Raw genomic sequence first — 21,635 nt, forward strand, 5'->3', positions numbered from 1 at the left:
TTGGTTTTGGATCTAGACGTAGAAGGAGGGTGAATTTGTTCTTTCTCTCTTTCAGTCCTCTTTAGTTATGGCTCCTCACTAAGTCAAAATGTTCACTCCCCACTGTTTGGCTCTTTCTAAATAGCAAACTTCTTATTCTAGGGAGACAGAAATCACTTCTCTCTCCCCTCAGCTATAACTGCCCTTCACTCAGTTTTGAGTCAGTTAGAGTTTGGTAACACATTTATTCTAAACAACATAGATGAAGGGTATGGTTCAAATGGATTTTTATATTGGGGTCAAGAGGGAAGAGGAAAAAGGGATCCCTAACTAGCTAAACTATTCCCCCCAGTTTTAGGCAAACCAGGTTTGATGGCCTGAGCCCCTGAGAGATTCAGAGTGTTGAACCCTGGCTTTTAGCACCACATACCAGGTGTCCCCAAGTTCAGGGTAAAGGGAGCTTGTGATAAGTCTTCTTGTGTACTCCTTTTCTCTCCAATTCTCTGTTCACTCATTAATTTGGTTTTAAAATCTTTCCTTTTCCCAAATATCTGACATGTATACTATTCTGTGTTCACCTAATTTACTTATAGTTTCCTTCTTTATGTTCTAGTCATTCATCCATTCTGAGTTTATCTAGGTGTAGGGTGTGAGATGTTGATCAAAACCTCATCTCTTCCATACTATCTTCCAATTTTCCCAGAATTTTTTTATCAAATAGTGGGTTTTGGTCCCCAAAACTGGGATCTTTGGGATTATCATAGACTGTCTTGCTGAGGTCACTTACCCCAAGTCTATTCCACTGACCCTTCTTTCTGTCTCTTAGCCAGTACCAAATTGTTTTGATGACCATTGCTTTATAGTATAGTTTGAGATCTGGGACTGCAAGGCCTCCTTCCTCTGTATTTTATTTTTCATTATTTCCCTAGATATCCTTGACCTTTTGTATTTCCAAATGAACTTTGTTATGTTTTTTTTTTTTTTCTAATTCAATAAGAAAGTTTTTTGGTAGTTCGATGGGTATGGCACTAAATAAGAAAATAAGTTTGGGTACGGTGGTAATTTTTATTATGTTAGCTCATCCTACCCATGAGAAGTTAATGTTTTTCCACTTGTTTAGATCCAGTTTTAATTGTGTGGAAAGTGTTTTGTAGTGGTGTTCAGATAGTTCCTGTGTTTGTCTCTGCAGATAGATGCCTAACTATTTTATATTATCCACCTTAATTTTAAGTGGAATTTCTCTTTCCTATTCTTGCTGCTGAGATGTGTTGGAGATATTTAGAAATGCTGATGACTTATGTGGGTTTATTTTGTATCCTGAAACTTTGCTAAAGTTGGTGATTGTATCCACTAGCTTTTTAGTTGATTCACTAGGATTCTTTAAGTAGACAATCATATCATCTGCAAAGAGTGATAGCTTGGTCTCCTCATTGTCTATTTTAATATCTTCAATTTCTTTTCTTCATCTAATTGCTACTGCTAGTGTTTCTAGAACACTGTTAAATAATAGAGGTGATAATGGGCATTCGTGTTTCACTCCTGATCTTATTAGGAATGCATCTAGTTTATCCCCATTGCAGATGATGTTTGATGATGGTTTTAGACAAATACTGTTTATTATTTTTAGAAAAGGACTTTCTATTCCTGTGCTTTCTAGTGTTTTCAATAAGAATGAGTGTTGTCTTTTGTCAAAGACTTTTTCTGCATCTATTGAGATAATCATGTGATTTTTGTTGGTTTGCTTGTTAATATGGTCAAATATGTGGATGGTTTTCCTAATATTAAACCATCCTTGCAATCCTAGTATAAATCCTATCTGATCATAATGAATAACCCTCATGATGACTTGCTGGAGTCTTTTTTGATAGTATCCTATTTAAGATTTTTGCATCTATATTCATTAAGGAGATTGGTCTTTAGTTTTCTTTCTCTGTTTTTGATGTGCCTGGTTTTGAGATCAGTATCATATTTGGGTCATAAAAGGAATTTGGTAGAATTCCCTCTTTGCTTATTATGACAAATAGTTTGTATAATATTGAGATTAATTGTTCTATGAATGTTTGATAGAATTCACTTGTGAATTCATTAGGCTCTGGTGATTTTTTCTTAGGGAGTTCTTTGATGGCTTATTCAATTTCTTTTTCTGATATGGGATTATTGAAGAATTCTATTTCTTCATCTGTTAGTCTAGCCAATTTATATTGTTGTAAATATTCATCTATATCACCTAGATTGCTATATTTGTTGCCATATAATTTGGCTAAATAGTTTTTAATGATTGCCTTAATTTCCTCTTCATTGAAGATGAGGTCTCCCTTTTCATCAATGATACTGTTAATTTGGTTTTCTCCTTTCCTTTTTTTATTAGATTGATTAGTACTTTATTTTTTTTTCAAAATACCACCTTCTAGTCTTATTTATTAGTTTAATAGTTCTTTCACCTTTGATTTTATTAATTTCTCCCTTAATTTTTAGGATCTCTAATTTAGTTTTCATCTGGGGATTTTTGATTTGTTTGCTTTCAAGTTTTTTGATTTGCATATCCAATGCACTGACCTCTGCCCTCTCTAATTGGTTAATATATGAACTCAAGGATATAAATTTCCCCCTTTGGACTGCTTTGGCTGCATCCCATAGATTTTGAAAGGATGTCTCATCATTGTCATTTTCTTCAATGAAATTATTAATTGTTTCTATGATTTTTCCTCTAACTAACCATATTTTGTAGAATCATATAATTTAATTTCCAATTAATTTTTATTTAGCAACCAAGGAATGTATACACCCCACTTAAGGATTAAATGTGAGGAGGATAGCCCATGACCACATGAGCTATCATGTGACAAATCAGAAACAACTGACAGACCCCCTGTACTGCCCTAAGTCAAGCTTAAACTACTATTGGTACATGTGAGACACTGGAAGTGATGTAATGAATGGTCTATATATTTTGTGTCATTTCCTCTCTCATGCTCTCTCACAGAGATGTTGCTCTCTGTCACTTGTGTGGCTTGCAGCAGCCTGGTTTGCATCTTGGTTTTTGGCATTTGTGGCTGACTGGTTTGGTGACTGGGAGAAGTTCTTAGTGTGCTTGTTGAGTGGTTTAGGCTGATTCCATTTTCCTTTACCTCCTAAAAAGCTATCCTCCTAGGAGACCCCTCATCTTGGAGGAGGCCTCGTGACTGGTAGCTGAGCTAGATTAAGAAGGCCCCTAGGTCAAGGCCTCTGAACTCCTGGCTGTCTCAGTGTGGGCTGGAACAGTTTAAATTATCTTTCTTCTCTGCCTCTTCTTCTTAATTTCTTCCCTCTATTGTAATTAAACCACCATTAAAAATCCCAAACTAACTTGAGCATTTTATTGGGATTGAATTAATCCCTGGCTACCACTAGTATAATATATTCAGTCAATAACAACTAAAATTTACCCCTTACACTAGTATAGTTTTACTATCTATTTCCTCCTTCCACTCCACTAGTTTCTCCTTTAGAAATTTGGATGCTATACCATTTGGTGCATTCATGTGGATTACTGATATTTCCTCATTGTCTATACTGTCTTTTATCAGGATATAGTTACCTTCCCCTATCCCCTTTAATCAGATCTATTTTTACTTTGGCTTCGTCAGATATCATGATTGCAACTCCTGCCTTCTTTCTATCATTTGAGGCCCAATAGATTTTGCTCCAACCTTTAATTCTAACCTTGTGAGTGTCTACCCACCTCAAGTGCGTTTCTTGCAGAAAACATATGGTAGGATTTTGATTTCTAATCCACTCTCCTATTTGTTTTCATTTTATAGGTGAGTTCATCCCATTCACACTCAAAGTTATGATTGCCATTTGTGTATTCTCCAACATTTTGATATTCTCTCCTAGTTTTGTCCTTTCTTCTTTTGCTATTTCCTTTATAAACTAGTGGTTTGCTTTTAATCAGTCCCCCTAATCCCTGCACTTAATAAGCTTTCTTTTCTGAACTCCCATTTTGTTCCCTTCTTACTTTTTCAGGCTCTGTTAAATTTCCTCCCCCATCTCTTTCCCTCCCTTTATGTACTCCCTGCCTCCTACCCCACCTTAATTTTCCCTTCTTACTTTCCCTCTAGGGTAAGATAGAATTCAATACCCCAATGCATCCTGATGCTCTTCCCTCTCAGAATTGATTTCACTAAGAGTAAGGTTTAAGTATTACCTACTAGCACTCTCTTCCTCTCCTTATGAGAGTATTCTTCCCCTCACTTTCCCATATGTATCTTTGTGTGATAAAGATTATCCTATTTAGTTTATTTCTTCAAGTATCTTTTGGTGCCATCTTCTATTCCCCCCTCCCTTTTTCTTTTTCTTTTTTTTTCATATCATCTCATAGCACTTTTTACCCCAATCTCTTCCTGTGAATAATTCCTCTAATTACTATAATAGTGAATATAATTTTTGAGGGTTACAATTAACATTTCCCCATATGCTAATATAAATTATTTGATCTTATTGAAGCCCTTAAAGAAGAAAGTTTGAATTAAAAACTTTTTCCCCTTTTCTCTGCCTTTCTTATTTACCTTTTCATGTTTCTTTTGATCCTTGTGTTTGGATATCAAACTTTCCACTTAGTTCCTGTCTTTTCTTTACAAATACTTGGAAACTGTCTATTTGTTGAATGACCATACTTTCCCCTGGAAGTATATAGTCAGTTTTCATGGATATGTGATCCTTCCTTGAAGACCCAATTCTCTTTCCTCTCTGAATATCATATTCCAAGCCTTGTATTCCTTTAGTGTGGAAGCTGCCAGATTTTGTGTAATCCTGACTGGTGTTCCTTGATATCTGCATTGTCTCTTTTTGGATTCTTGTAAAATTTTCTCCTTAGCTTGGAAGCTCTTGTCTTTCCTTCTCCCTCTATGACCCCCTTCCTCCCTTCAACCTTCCTCTTGCCTCCCCCACCCCTTTTTGGTGATTCTTTTTCTGGTTATCTAAATCAATCAGGATGAATGTATGATGTTCAGTGAAACTACTTCTCTCTTCTTTATATTAAATATGCGGGTTTATTTGGGGAATACAGGAAAAGATAGAGAATGGAGGTAAGAGGCTTACGGATCTCCCTATACTACAGGTTGGCCTTAGGTTGGAGGAAATTGATAGAAATGATTGATAAGTCTGGCAGTTCAGTCACTCTCATAAACAGAGAATGCACAAGAGATTACCCAAGACCAATAGATAAATCAGCTCCTCCTTCCCTGGTATATGACAACCAGCAGAAGTCATGTCCAGAGTTCAGACAGCAGTTGACTTTTTTTTTTCAATTGTTTCCCAATAACCTTCCAAATGGAACCTTGGTTTGCTTGACAGGTCATCACTCAGACACTGCTTCTTATCTTGCTGTATGCCTTTCCCAATTCCTTTTTCATGAGGGAGTATAATCCAAATTGACAATAGGGTGGAGAATAAAGGATTAATGGAGACACGTTGGACTGGTTGGACCTCTTCTTTAGAGATTCAACTTACCCTATTGACAACATTGATTTAGCATTTACTTTGGGACAGCTGTTGGAGATACAAAGAAAATGGGATAGCCTTGGAGAAACTTACATTGTCATGGAAATAAGGGGTGGTATGTTTCAAATATTTAAATGTATATTCTGTGAAAGACTGATTAGATTTTTTTTCTTCCTACCTAGCTCTGGGGGTTTGAAGTAGGATTATGGGGAAGAAGTTACAGTGGGGTAAAATTAAATTTGATGAAAGGAACAATTTACTAATTATTAAAGCTATTCAGAAGGGTGATAAGATTTCCTTTAGAGGTAGTAAGTTTCTCCTCAATGAGAATATTAAAATGCAGGATAGAAAACTTAGGTCTAATTGATTTAAAAATAATCTTGACCCTTATTTTCCATTTTAGAATTGTATTGATTCCAAGGCAAGGGACTTGGCCAGGTTCACATAGCTAGGAAGTATCTGAACCCACATTTGACTAGGATCTTCTGTCTCCAGGCATGGTTCTCTATCCTCTGAATTACCTATTCAGTTCTTCAGTTCTATTTTAAAGTGAATTCTCATTCAGATATAATTTGGACTAAATGGTCAACTAGGAGCAACAAGTCTGACTAGAAATTTGCATGCAATTAAATAAGCAGGTATTTATTATCCAGGTACTTATAATGTGTTGGAGACATAGGTCTTAGGGTTGTAAATTTAAAAAAAGAAACAATTCATAATCTCAAGCAATTAAAATTCTATTGTGGGAAAATACATGCACATACATAAGTATAAGGTTTAGAACCCCTTACCACTGTGTCAACTGAAAAAGTTATAGAAGGCCAAGAGTGTGATCACAAGCTCCTTAAATTCACTAACCCAGAAGCAACAGAAATGAACTCATGAGAATAAGATAGTTCAAAGCTAATCACAGTCCTGTAGGAGGATCCTTTTTGGCCCCACTAAGGCCACCACAGCTCCTAGAAAGCCTGGCCATTCTGAGTCATGACGTAGAGGAGACTGGCCTGGATGTTGTCCCTGATAGAGCAGGATATGAAGTGCTGGGGGTTGGAGGTGGAGCTGACCTTCAGCAGTACTGGCAAGGGTAGTAGAGTCACTACTCTGTTTATAATGAAGACATAGGAAAAAGACTTCCTGGAGCCCAGAATGAATCTTTAAAAAGTAGCTATAAGAGCTCATAATGAAACAGGCCTCACCATTTATAGACACCTCAAAATAATAACAGGATATTTACTGCATTAGAAATCATTATATGGGGGGTTAGCTAGGTGGTTCAGTGGATTAAGAGCCAGGCCCAGAGATGGGAGGTCCTGGGTTCATATTCTGTCCTCAGGGCAAGACACTTAATCCTTATTGACTAACACTTACTATTCTTCTGCCTTAGAATCAATATGTATTGAATCTAAGACAGAAGGTAAGGGTTTGAAAAAAATTATTTGTTATATGGAAATTAGGAGAAAAGTTAAAAATATATTGAAGAAAATTATATTTAGGATTTTTTAACAGTCTTAAAATTTATTATTAAATTTATATATATATATATATATATATATTCACATATAATTATATATCTGATATATAATTTAATGTTATTTTAATTTAAAAATAAATTTAATTTAAAAATTTAATTAAATTAATAAATTAAAATTATACTTGCTATTTACCAATATTATGAGAAAAACAAAGATTCAAGCAAAGGCCTGAATGTATAGGTTTTGTTCCTTCTTGGTTATTGTAGTATATCCTTTATTCCATTTTCAGTGGGTTGGGGATTTGCACTGGGAGATATATCATCAGCAGCTCTCCATCAATATCTTCTAGGAGTGAGTGACTGTGTCTCAAACCTTTTAAAGATTTAGGGGGAGTGATGGTGACTTAGTAGCAGGGAAAGCTAAACCATTCTGATAATCCTTACAAACCAACTTTTAAAAATTATCTTAGAACTACAGAAATAAAAATAAAATAGCAATATGGTGCAAAGGGGCCCTTCCACTAAACACAATTGGAAAGGTAGGCATAGAGAATTAATTTTCACAGGGCAATTGAGAACTAGAAGCAAAACTGCACACAGAGGAGTACTGGCCAATCACCCAGCCCCACAATGTGCCAGGTTCCAAATCTGGGTATAGGTCAGTGATGGGCAACCTTTTGATGTTGGTGTATCAAAATTTGCCAAAAAAAACAAGCATAAGTTAGGTATTGTTTCACTTCGAGAAAAACAACAACAACACATAATTTCACGATATTTATAGTTTAAATGACAAAAATGTATAATTATAATATATAATTGTATTTAATAAACCAAAAATTAATTATTTAACTTACATGCTTAATGTTTTGATATTATTTAACTTGTGTGGGGTGCCATGAACTAAAACACGTGAGGGGGTGGAGGAATTCCTTAACTAAGCTTCCTATTAGTGACTTTTTTGTTGCTGAATTTCATTGGCTAAATCTTCACTTGAAGGTTGGTATTTTGTACACTTTAAGCCCAAGCAAGTACTACCTACTTCATCTGTCATTGTGGTTTTTTTGTTGGTTTTGATATTATTTAGCTCTGAGAATAAAGTCTCACAAAAGTACTTGGAAGGAAAAAATTGTGCCTAAAGCCATTGCTATAGTTTTCAGGGTGCTAAAAGTGTCTGGTGATCAGTTCTAGACACTCCTCCATGCACATGGGCCAGAACCCTGCCCAATCTTCTGGTGACCTGGCCCCACCCCACCCATTCCCGGCCAGCTGGCTTGGGGGTTCCTCTAGAGCAGCAGCTGCCACCACCAGCCTGCCTGCCCACACAAAGTCCTCCTCCCTGCCCCTGTGGGAGCCCCACACACCCCAGCCACCTGGCATGAGGTGTCCTGCCTCTCTCCCCTGCCCTCATGGCCAGCACTGAGAGTAGTCCTCCTCTCCAGGCTATGCAGGGACATGGCCACAGCCATGACTATGAGCTTGCAGCTCCCAGGTCCTGAGGCTCACTGAACCTGCATGAAGACACATTTCATCAAAAATGGCTACTTGTGTCAATGCTGACACATATGTCATAGGTTCACCATCACAGGTATAGACCAACATTGGCATCATAAGACCTAGAATATATCAACAAAAGAACACATAAGACCCACCACTTGATGTCCCAGTCCCTGGAACCAGCACTGCCATGGTAAAGACCTAAACCCAAAGCAAAATAGCTCCCAGTGCAGAGTCCTAAAAACAACAGTAGAGGAGACAGTATTATCAGCTTTCAGAATTCCCAGTCCACAAGCTAAAGAAGGCTGAGAAAATGATAAAATAGCAAAAGAAATTCCTAACACTAAAAAATTTCTATGGTGACAAAGAGTAAAGCACAGAATCAAAGGAAGGTGTTTAAATCTAAGTTATCACATGCAAAACTTCAAAGAAAAATGGAAATTGGTCTTAAGCACTAGAATAACTCAAAATGGAATTCAAAAATCAAATAAAATAGGTCAATGAGAAATAGGGAAAAGAAATGAAACTAATGGAAAAAGAAATAACAGTTTAAAAAGCAAAAGTAGTTAATTGGAAAAAGAAGCACAAAAATCCAATTAAGAAAAGGAGGATCAGAAAGTCATAGAAGAAATTCATTCTTTAAAAATTAGAATTGGGCAAATAAAAGATATTACCTTCAAGAGACATCAAGAACCATTAAAACAAAATCAAAATAATGAAAAAATAGAAGAAAATATGAAGTTTCTCATTGAAAAAAATAACTGACCTGGAAAATAGATGCAGGAGAGACAATTCAAGAATTATTGAACTACCTAAAGTATAGAATAAAAAAAAGCCTAGACATCATATTGAAAGGAAAAAAAAAAGTTTAAGAAAACTGCCCTGATGTTCTTGAACAAGATGTTAAAATAGAAATTAAAAGAATCCACTGATCACTTCTTCCAATAAATCCTCAAATAACAACTCCCAGGAATGCTATAGACATGTTCAAGAACTTCCAGGTCAAGAAGGGAATACTACAAATAGCCAGAAAGAAACAATTCAAGGTGCCACAGCAGGATTACACAGAATCTGGCAGCTTCTACATTGAAGATAAAAGAATAAAAAGGTAAATAAGAAAGACAAAACATTTAAGACTTTTATGAAGTCAAATTGGTTATGTTCCTATAAGGAAATATGATAAATGTAACTCTTAAAATTGCTATCTTCTTTTTTCTTTATATTATCCTTCTTTTTTTTTTTTGAACATTATTTTATGTGGTTGTTTTCATACATTATTCACTGGAAACAAAGATCATTTTCTTTTTCCCCCCTCCCTCCTCCTCCCCCCCCCCCCCCCCCCCGCCTTTCCCTCTCCCATAGCGGACATATGATTCCACTGGTTATCACATGTGTTCTTGACTCGAACCCATTTCCCTGTTGTTGGAATTTGCATTATAGTGTTCATTTAGAGTCTCTCCTCAGGCTTATCTCCTCCAACCCTGTAGTCAAGCAGTTGCTTTTCATCGGTGTTTTTAGTCCCACAGTTTATCCTCTGCTTGTGGGTAGTATTTTTTTTTAGATCCCTGCAGATTGTTCAGGGAAACTGCATTGATACTAATGGAGAAGTCCATCACCTTCGATTGTACCACAATGTATCAGTCTCTGTGTATAATGTTTTCCTGGTTCTGTTCCTTTCGCTCTGCATCACTTCCTGGAGGTTGTTCCAGTCTCCATGGAATTCCTCCACTTTATAATTCCTTTTAGCACAATAGTATTCCATCACCAACATATACCACAATTTGTTCAGCCATTCTCCAATTGAAGGGCATCCCCTCATTTTCCAATTTTTGGCCACCACAAAGAGCGCAGCTATGAATATTTTTGTTCAAGTCTTTTTGTCCATTATCTCTTTGGGGTACAAGCCCAGCAGTGCTATGGCTGGATCAAAGGGCAGACATTCTTTTATCGCCCTTTGGGTATAGTTCCAAATTGCCCTCCAGAATGGTTGGATCAATTCACAACTCCACCAGCAATGAATTAATGTCCCCACTTTGCCACATCCCCTCCAGCATTCATTACTTTGCATAGCTGTCATGTTAGCCAATCTGCTAGGTGTGAGGTGATACCTCAGAGTTGTTTTGATTTGCATCTCTCTGATTATAAGAGATGTAGAGCACTTTTTCATGTGCTTATTAATAGTTCTGATTTCTTTGGCTGAGAACTGCCTGTTCATGTCCCTTGCCCATTTGTCAATTGGAGAATGGCTTGATTTTTTGTACAATTGATTTAGTTCTTTATAAATTTGAGTAATTAAACCTTTGTCAGAGGTTTTTATGAAGATTGTTTCCCAATTTGTTGCTACCCTTCTGATTTTGGTTACATTGGTTTTGTTTGTACAAAAACTTTTTAATTTGATGTAATCCAGATTATTTATTTTGCATTTTGTAACTCTTTCTAATTCTTGCTTGGTTTTGAAGTATTTCCCTTCCCAAAGGTCTGACATGTATACTATTCTGTGTTCGCCTAATTTTCTTATAGTTTCCTTCTTTATGTTCAAGTCATTCACCCATTTTGAATTTATCTTGGTGTAGGGGGTGAGGTGTTGATCTAAGCCTAATCTTTCCCATACTGTCCTCCAATTTTCCCAGCAGTTTTTATGAAATAGTGGATTTTTGTCCCAAAAGCTGGGATCTTTGGGTTTGTCATATACTGTCTTGCTGAGGTTGCTTGCCCCCAGTCTATTCCACTGATCCTCCTTTCTGTCTCTTAGCCAGTACCAAATTGTTTTGATGACCGCTGCTTTGTAATATAGTCTGAGATCTGGGACGGCAAGACCCCCTTCCTTTGTATTTTTTTTCATTATTTCCCTGGATATCCTTGATCTTTTGTTCTTCCAAATGAACTTTGTTATAGTTTTTTCTAAATCAGTAAAAAAAAAATTTTGGAAGTTCCATGGGTATGGCACTAAGTAGATAGATGAGTTTGGGTAGGATGGTCATTTTTATTATATTGGCTCGTCCTACCCATGAGCAGTTAATGTTCTTCCAATTGTTCAAGTCTAGTTTTAGTTGTGTGGAAAGTGCTTTGTAGTTGAAATTGCTATCTTTATCATATTATTTATGTATGTGTACATAGACAGTATGGTAGTAATCTGTTATAGATGTTTAAAAAAATTCTAGGGGTGAAAAAGAGAATTATATTAAGAGAAATGGAAATAGAGAAGTAAAATGTGGTGAATTATGTCACATAAAGAGATCCAGGGGTTGAATTCTATTATAGTGGAGGGGAGAATGAGGTTGATGACAGGTAATACTTAAAATTTACTCTCATTGGAATTGGCTCAGAGAGGGAAGAACAGCTGTATTCACTTGGGTATAGAGTCCTATCTTATCTTATAAAGAAGTAGAAGGGAAATAAAAAAGAGTATGGAGGGCATAAGCATAAAATATGGGAGGAAGAAATTGGAAATTGGAGGGTGATGGTTAAAAGACCTATAGAGAAGTAGGAGAGAAATCAGAAAAGTGGTGGTGGCAAGGGGAGAATATAATGGAGGTGGAATTGGGGGAGTGATTAAAAGCAAAATACTTGTGTGTGGTGGAAAGAGCAAAAGGATAAAGGGCAGATTTAAAAGAGGAAATCAAGATATAGGGGAATACACAGATGGTAATCATAACTGTGAAGGTAAATGGGATTAACTCACCCATAAAAATACCATAAGATGTTTATAAGAAACAGATTTGAGGCAGGTAAAGACAAACAGAGTAAATGTAAGAGTGTGGAACAGAATCTATTGTGTTTCAAATGAGATAAAAAAAAGCAAGAGTAGCCATCAATCTCAGACAAAGCTAAAGCAAAAGTAGATCAGATTAAAAGAGATAAGGAAGGTAATTACATCTTGATAAAAGATATTATAGACAACAAAGAGATATCAGAACTCAACATATATTCAGTAAAAATGTATAGCATCCCTATTTTTAAAGGGGAAAGTAAGGAGTTTAAAAAGGAAATAGGTAGTAAAACTATACTAGTAGGGGACCTCAACCTAACTCTAATAGATCTAGATAAATCTAACAAAAATAAACAAGAAAGAAGTAAGAGAAGTAAATGAACTTTTAGAAAAATTAGATTTAATAGATATATGGAGAATTTTAGAAGAAAAAGACATTAAAGGAATTAAAGTAGCCAATAAGGAAACTAAATTATCACTCTTTGCAGATAATATGGTAGTATACTAAGAGAATCATAGAAAATCAACTTAAAAACTATTTGAAATAATTAATCACTTTAGCAAAATTCTGGGATACCAAAATAAACCCACACAAATCATCAGTGTATCTGTATATTTCAAAGAATACTAAGGAGTAAGAGTTAGAGAGAGAAACCCCACTTAAAATCACTACACAAATTTCTCTATCAAAAGTATCATTTCTCAAATAGATAAAGTATGAAGTGAAATTTATAAGAATCAAAGTCATTTCCCAATTGATAAAGGGTCATAGTATATGAATAATCAGGTTTCACATGAAGAAATCAAAACAATCAATGATCATATGAAAAAATGTTCTAAATCATTCTTGATTAGAAAAATGCTTATTAAAACTATTCTGATATACAACCTCATAACTCTCAGATTAGCCAGTAAAAGTAACAGTAAAGGAGAATGATAATTGTTGGAGGGGATATGACACAATTGGGGCATATGAATTGCTGATGTTGTCAACTGATCCAACCATTCTGGAGGGCATTTTGGAACTATGCCCAAAGGGCTACAGATGAATGTATATCCAGTAATACTCCTACTGGTTCTGTACCCAAAAGAGATTTTTTTAAAAATAGGAAAGGACTTGTTTTTACAAAAATATTTGTAGCTGCTCTTTTTATGGTGGAAAAGAATTAGAAACTAAAGGGATGCCCCTCAATTAGGAAATGGCTGAACAAACTTGGGTTTATGATGGTGATGGAATACTATTGCCCTATAAGGAATGATGAACAGGATAATTTCAGAAAGAGCTGGAAAGACCTCCATAAACTGATGCAGAGTAAAATAAGCAGAACCAGGAAGTCATTATATACAATTAAGGCAATACTGTGAAACGATCAAATGTGATAGACTTTGTTATAAATACAATAAAATAATACATAGATTTTGTACAATTTTGTACAATTTTGAAGACTTATGAAAAAGAATGGTATCCACAGGAGGGAAAAAAACTGTTGGAGAATAAATGCAGATGAAAACATATATTTGGTATATGTTTAAGGTTTTTTTTTTCCTATAAGGTTATTCACTTACAAAAATGAATTATATGGAAATATGTTTTGTGTGATAATATATGTACAACCTAGATTAAATTGCTTGTCAACTCCAGGAGAGGGAAGGAAAGAGGGGAGAGAGAGAATATGGATTATATGATTTTGGGAAACTTATGTGGAAATTTTTTATTAAAATTGAACAAATAATAACACAAAACAGTAAGATAAAATAAAGATGCAGGGCTCAGAGTGCAAAAGAGTTACTTGAAGAAAACCTTAGCTCCTTCGGTAGTTCCTATGATATTTTTCTATTATATAACTAGGATCCTGGTTCACGTGAATGGAAAGAGAGGTATCTATATTAATATTTTGCTTTTTGGTTTAAGAAACATATTGGAATGATTCACATATTCCCTCATAACCAGTGTGTTCTCTGATGAGGCTCAATATACTTTAGCTTTTCTACTATGTTTATAAAGCTTCCAAGACTTTCATAAAATCTAATACCTTCTGTGTTCACTTAAACAATGATTTCTACTTTGAACAAATGAAACATATTTATGGGCTTTGATAGAAAATCATGTGCACACAAAGTGTCAAAGAAAAAAAAATCCTTGCACAGGTTTGCATTAGCTAGATTGCCCTCTTAAATACTTCCCTCAACTCTTTGGTAAAAATAAAAACAAAGAAAAAATTAATTTAGTGAATTACATATAATGATCATGGAAGTTATCCTCTAAGACTGCATTTTTTCTTGCAACAATGTGAAGTTGTTTTCTTTTATTTTTAAATTTAGTATTTATCTTAAGTATAAGACCAATTTTAAGTTGTGAATTCTCTCCCTCTAATGGTATCAATTATACATGTGAAATAATGCAAAACGCATTTCCATGTTAGCCATGTAGCAGAGAAAAGAGAGAAGGAAGGAAAGAATAAATGAAAGAAGCAAAGAAGAAAATAAGGAAAGGAAAGAAGTGAAAAAGTACGCTTTAACCTGCATTCATACATTATCATTTTTTTCTGTAGAGGTGGATAAAATTTTTTGTCATAAGTCCTTTGAAATTGTCTTGCATCATTAATTAAGTCATTCACAGTTGATCATTATGCAAAATGGCTATCACTGTGGATGATGTATTTTTGCTTCTGCTTATTTCATTTTGAATCAGGCCATGTAAGTTTTCTATAATTTCTTAATGGCACAATAGTATTGCTTCATGATCATATACTACTTCTTTAGCCATTCCTCAATCAAGAATTCTTTGCCAACACAAAAAGAACTGCTATAAATATTTTTGTGCATAGAATTCCTTTTCCTCTTTCTTAAATTGCTGTGATTCAGATATAATAATGGTATTATAGGATCAAAAGGTAGGATCAGTTTTATAGTCCTTTATGCATAGTTCCAAATTTCTCTCCAGAAGGACTGGATCAGTTCACATCTCCACCAATAAATCATTAATATCCCCTTTTTTCCATATCACTTCCAAATGTATCATTTCCCCATTCTGTCATAGCAGTCAACCCTGTACAACAGAGTGTCTTATTTTATATCTCTCCAATCAATAGGGATCTAATACATTTTGTCATATGACTACAGATACTTTTGCTTTTTTCTTCTGAAAAATACCTGTTCATATTTTTGATCATTTATTAATTGGGGAATGAATTTACTCTAATTTTCCCCTCTGTTTCCTGAATTCCTTTAAAACTTGGCTGCATTGGTTTCATTCGTGCAGATTCTTTTTAATTTTAACATAATCAAGCCTATCCATTTTACATCTCATGATACTCTCCATTATTTTATCATAAATTCTTCCATTATCCTTAGATTTGATGTGGAAAAAATTTCCAGTCTCCCAAATTTGCTCATGTTGTCACCCTTTTTTTGTAAATTACATGTCTGTTTTATATTATCTTGATATATGATGTGAAGTATTGATTTCTATTAGTTTCTGCCAAACTGTGTTCCCAGTTTTCACAAAAATAAATTGTTAACATATTGATTTCTTGTCCCAAAAGATGGAATCATTGTGTTCATTAAAAACTAGATTACTATGGTCAGTTACTACAATGTACTGTGTATGGGTGTTCAAGTATTAGCATCTCTGACATAAGGACTTACTGAGACCTTTTGGCAGTTGCTATCCACCTTTGGCACTTAAGCTCTCACCTGCATCTACAAGAAGTTGTAGCACATTCAAAGGCTTGGAAGAATGTGCATACAAGAGCAATTTGTATCTCTGATCATGAAGACATTTGAAGCAGGCACTATGGCTTTCCTTAACTTTGTCAGACATTGAAGATGCCAAGGTCATCTCCTGCTTCCTGGGCCATCACTTCTTGGCTTTTGTCCTACCACTGGACTTTGGTGACCCTAAAAGAAAGAATGTGCAACTCTGCCTCAATTAAATCCAATTCATGCAGAAGTCATTCTTTGAAGGTGTTGATCCTCTTTGAGGATGAAGGACAAACAACAATTGTGTACTAATCTTTCCTACTGATTGAACATTCTAATAAATTGTTTTTGCTCATTACCACTTTGGAACATAGTTTCATATCTGGTTCTCTTAGGCCACCTTCCCTCAAATTTTTAAAATTCCTTGATATTCTTAACCATTTTTTCTTCCAGATTAATTTTGCTATTATTTTTTATATATCTAAAAAAAATATTTCATTTAGTTTGATTGGTACAGCACTGAACAAGTAAAATAATTTCAGTAGAATTGTCACTTTTATTATATAGTCTCATTCTGCATAATCTATATATAATTCTCCAGTTTTTTGGATCTAACTTTATTTATGAGTAAAGGTTTTTGAAACCATATTCATATAGTTCCTGGTTTATTTTGTCGGTAGACTCCCAAATATTTTTTATGGTCTATAGTTATTTTAAATGGAATTCATCTCTTACTCCTAGACATTATCAGTTATATATTTTACATATATGTATATAAATATGTGTATGTGTACATATATGCATATATACATATATATGCTGATAATGTATGTGGGCTCATTTCATATCCTACAATACTTTCAAAATGATTGTTCCACTTCTTATTTTTTAAAATTCATTCTCTGGTATTCCCTAAATATACGATCATTTCATCTGCAAAGAGTTATAGATTTCTTTGCTCATTGCTTATTTTAATTTCTTTTTCATCTTATTGTTATAATTAGCATAATAGAAATATTGACTAATGGTAATACTGGACATCCTTGCTTCATCCCTTATTTTATTGGGAAAGTTTCTAGCTCACATTACAAATAATCCTTTCTGGTGATTTTAACTAGATACAAATCATTTTAAGGAAAGCTCCATTTACATCTATGCTTTCTAATCTTTTAAATATGAATGAATGATATTTTTGTCAAAACACTTTTAACATCTATTGAGAATTATATGATTTTTGCTGTATATGTTATTGCATGGTAAATTAAGATGATAGATTTGCTAAATTTTAACTAGCCTTGTATTCTTGGAATAAATTCTAAGTTGCTTCTATTTTATTTGAAATTTTCACATCCATATTTGTTAATGAAATTAGCTATGGTTTTGATTTCCTGTTTTTGCTTTTCAAGTTTAAGTATCTACAACCCATTTGCATCATAAAGGGAATTTAGTAGGATTTTTTCTTTGCCTAGTTTGTATTGGAATTAACTATTTCTTAGAATTTACTTCACTCAATATAGTCCTGAAGACATATATTAAAAAAAAAATTAACTTACTTTCTGTCTTAGAATCAGTATTGGTTCTTAGATAGTAGAGCAGTAAGGAGTAAGCAATGGAGGTTAAATTACTTGCCCACAGGCAGCAATGAAATGTCTGAAGCTGGATTTAAACCCAGGAATACCTCTGGGCCTGGCTCTCAGTCCATTGAGCCCTGTAGTTGCCCATAGGAGATTTTTATGGACCTCTTTGAAGTCTTCTTTAATTTCTTTTTCTAAAACTTGGTTATTTAAATAAGCTCTTTCCTCTTCTGTTAATCAAGACTTTATTTTTGTAAATATTCATCCATATCATTGAGATTGTCAAATTTATTAGCATCTTTTGGGGCCAGATATTTTCCAGAAATTATTTTAATGTGATCTTCATTGTTAGCATATTTACTATTTATATTTTTCATCCTGTTAATTGAATTTCCTTCCTTTTTAATAATCAATTTAGCCAGTATTTTAAGATAATATTTTTCTTAGAATCAGCTTCTAGATTTACATATTAGTTCAATGGTTTTCCCACTTTTCATTTTATTAATCTCACCTTCATTTCCAGGATTTCTAACTTGGTGTTTAATTAAGGATTTTGAATTTGTCTGTTTTTTAGTTGTTGTTGTTGTTACTGTTTTTAATTGCATGCCAAGCTCATTGATCTTTCTTTTTCTATTTATGGATGTATTTATGGATGTAAACATTTCGAGATATTCCCTATTCCCTAAAGTCCTGCTTTGGTGACATAATATAAATTTCTGTATGTTGTCTCACTGTTGTTATATTCTTTAATAATATTTATTGTTTGCATTATTTGTTCTTTGTCCACACATTTTTCATGATTATATCATTTTTTTCTTTTGATTGTTAACGTTTCTGTGGTCATTTAACAAATTCAATTTTAATTGCATTTTCATCTAAAAAGCATGCATTTGATATTTTTGCTTTACTATATGTATCTGTAAGCTTTTTAAATACTAATACATTGTTTCTTTTTGTGGAGGTATTACAGCTGAGAAGAATATATATTTCTCTTTTAACATTTAATTTTCTCCAGAGGTTTATCATATATAACTTTTTCTAAAATAATATCCTTCTTTTAGCTTCTTGTTATGTTATGGTTAGATTTATCTAGTTCTGAGATGGGAAAGTTGAGGTTCCCCACTGAGGCTTTACTTCCTGGAATGTCTTTCATGAGGGAATTGGTGGATTTTTTTCATTCTCGTCTTTGAGCATACAGGGCTAATTTCCTTGATCATTTCTTTTCCTTTTTTTTAAATTTTTTTACCCATACCTTACATCTTAGGATAAATACTATGTATTGGTTCCAAGACAGAAAAGTGGTAAGAGCTAGGCAATGGGGTTGAAGTGACTTGCCTAGGGTCCCACAGTTGGGAACTGTCTGAGGCTAGATTCGAAGCTAGGACCTACCATCTCTAGGCCTGGCTCTCCATCCACTGAGCTACATAGCTACATCAGATTGATCATTTCTTAAAATAGTATATGAAGGCTCTTTGTTTTATGGCTTTCATATAAATCAATAATTACTAAATTATCTCTCCTTGATCTATTTTCCAGGTTAGTTGTTTTTCAAATCAGATATTTCATATTTTCTTTGATTTTTTTCATTCTTTCAAATTTCTTGATTGTTTCTTGATGTCTCATAGCATTATTAGCTTTTCCTTCACCAATTCTAATTTTTAAGAAATTGTTTTATTCAGTAAGATTGTGTAACTCTTTTCCCATTTGGCCAATGCTGCTTTTTAAGAAGTTCTTTTCTTCTATCTGGTCATTGCATTTTTAGTCTTAGAAAGATAAGGGATCCAATCTCCATTCTCCCCTCCCTGAAATCTATTTCCTATTGAATAAAAATTTCCCAGACTGGAGAGGTATTTTCACAACACTTAGGGTATACAAAACATACAGATCACAATTCTTTTCTTAAATTTCATATATGGTTTTTTATGTTTATTAAATTACTACATTACTAGGAGAGAATCATAACTGACATGAGGCAAATTTATATTTTAACCACTCAAGGGATGTGTTTGTGGGTATATTATGTCAAATAAATCACTAAAACAAATCTATAATATATGTCACCTCAAAAATGTTAGTTAAATTTCAATTTTTTCATAAGTATTTTTTCTGAATTTAACATATGTTACTTGATATTAGTTGTTAGCTAATGTTAGTTGAACATCAAAACACAAAAGATCATTTTCTCCATTTTTGTCACATTCAAGCCTTGATGCTTAAATACTTTCTTCTACATTGTATGGGCAACAGTAATTGACATTACCATTTCACTTCCCCCATATAAAATATTTGCCCAGAAGTGTCATCCTCATTTTAAGAAGAGAAAATTGAAGTTCACAGAACTTTAGTGATATCCTTGTGATCAAACACTTACAAATCTACAAAGGCAGGATTTGAATCCAGTTCTTTCTGTCCCATGTTCTTAATAGTATTTTTGTTTCCTCTTCATGTTAAAGCAATTTAAAAAATCAAAGAATGAGGATGGTATTTTCTTAGGTTGAGATACTGTTTGTGGAGAATAAAAAGCAGAAGTATTTAATTATTATTATTCTACTCTTTTTCCTACCAAGGTGAATGATAGTTCATCTTATAGAAGAGTCGTAATGGGAATTGCAATCCAAGGTAAATGAAGAGAACAAAGGTGCCTCAATGTGTTCTAGTTTCAAATCCTAGATCAACTACATTCTATGATGCTAGATAAAGGAGAATATATTTGACAAACAATGTTCATATAACATCAAAAATTCAGAAGCATTAGTAGATATCAGATGTTTTATTCCTAGTTTTTCAAACAGGGAGTAAGTTGAACACTTCCATGCCCAGTTTAGTGATCTAAACTGAGACTTCTGTTCAAATTCTAGATTATTAAAGCAATTATAGGCAAGTATTTAAAAAGAGAAACAATGATTATGATGATGAAGAAAATGTTAATCAAAGAGCAAGTTATTCCAGACTATTCCCATTTCATTTTTATAAATGGTTATTAGGCTGATATATTAGAAGCATTTGATAAAAATTCCCTGCATTTCATCAAAAATAAAGTATCCTCAAAATATCTTTGTGGACAAGTTAGAGAAATGGTGGTCTAAATAATACCACAGGTAGATGGATTTGGAAGTAGTGGTATGATTGATAGACTGATGTAAATTCAGAAAATTTTACATGGTATTATAGGGCTTTATCGTCATTCCAGTTCTTTTTTTTTTAAATGTATCAGGGGTTTGAATGAGGTAATATCCAAATGTTTATTAAATTTGCTGATGATATGAAACTTTTAGTGATAACTAACATGTTAGATGACATAGTCAGGTTCCAAAAAGAGTTCAATATGTTAAAATAATGGGAAGAAACTAATAAAAAGAATATGAATTATGATAAATTGAAAGTTCCATATTTGGATTAAAATCAATTTTATAAGTACAGTATTGGGGAAATGTAGCTAGATAACAATTCATGTAAAGTTACATTTAGGGATTTTAGTGGCTTACAAGTTCAACACGAATGATTGATATAACATGGCAGCCAAAATGTTAGCATGGTCTTGTTATATAAATGGAAACAAAAAAGAGCAGAATGAAGTTAGCTTTACTGTGTTCTGCCCTATTTAGATCACATCTGGAGACCAGTTTTCAATTATTATAAGCCTCATATCTTATAGAACAGTAAGTAGTGATTTTAATGCCATGGGCAAGAACATTGGAAGGGATGTGATTTCTGTAAATGGAAGAAGACTTTAGAAGAGGCCTCAACATTTAAGGTACATGGTAAGACAAACCATGAAACATGGAGAAAGAGGGACACCAGTACATTCTAGACCAGTGATGGTGGACCTTTTAGAGATGGAATGCCATGGCCCTACCCCCAGAGACTGAGTGCTATCCCCTTTCCCCATGACTGCAACACCACTTCCTTTGCTCCATTCTCCACCCCCATAACCCATTGAAGAGTGGGAGGAAGTGCTCCCATTGGGCTGCTGGACAGATGGGAGAGTGAAGTGAGGAATGTCCACAGTTGCATGGAGAGGGGGAGGGGAACAGCTCCATCCTTATTCCCTCTAGTAACAAACTCTGGCAAGGTGATTGCAGGTAGGACCACTGAGAGGGCTCTGCTTGTCCTTTTTGGCATGCATACCATAGGTTTGCCATCATTGCTCTCAACTGTTGCTGGAGACGGCACTGTTAGGGGAGACAGTAACATGGATTTGGCTGGAAAGAGATTACCTACAATG

This window comes from Monodelphis domestica, chromosome 4 (genome assembly GCF_027887165.1).
Source record: "Monodelphis domestica isolate mMonDom1 chromosome 4, mMonDom1.pri, whole genome shotgun sequence".
NCBI lineage: Eukaryota > Metazoa > Chordata > Mammalia > Didelphimorphia > Didelphidae > Monodelphis > Monodelphis domestica.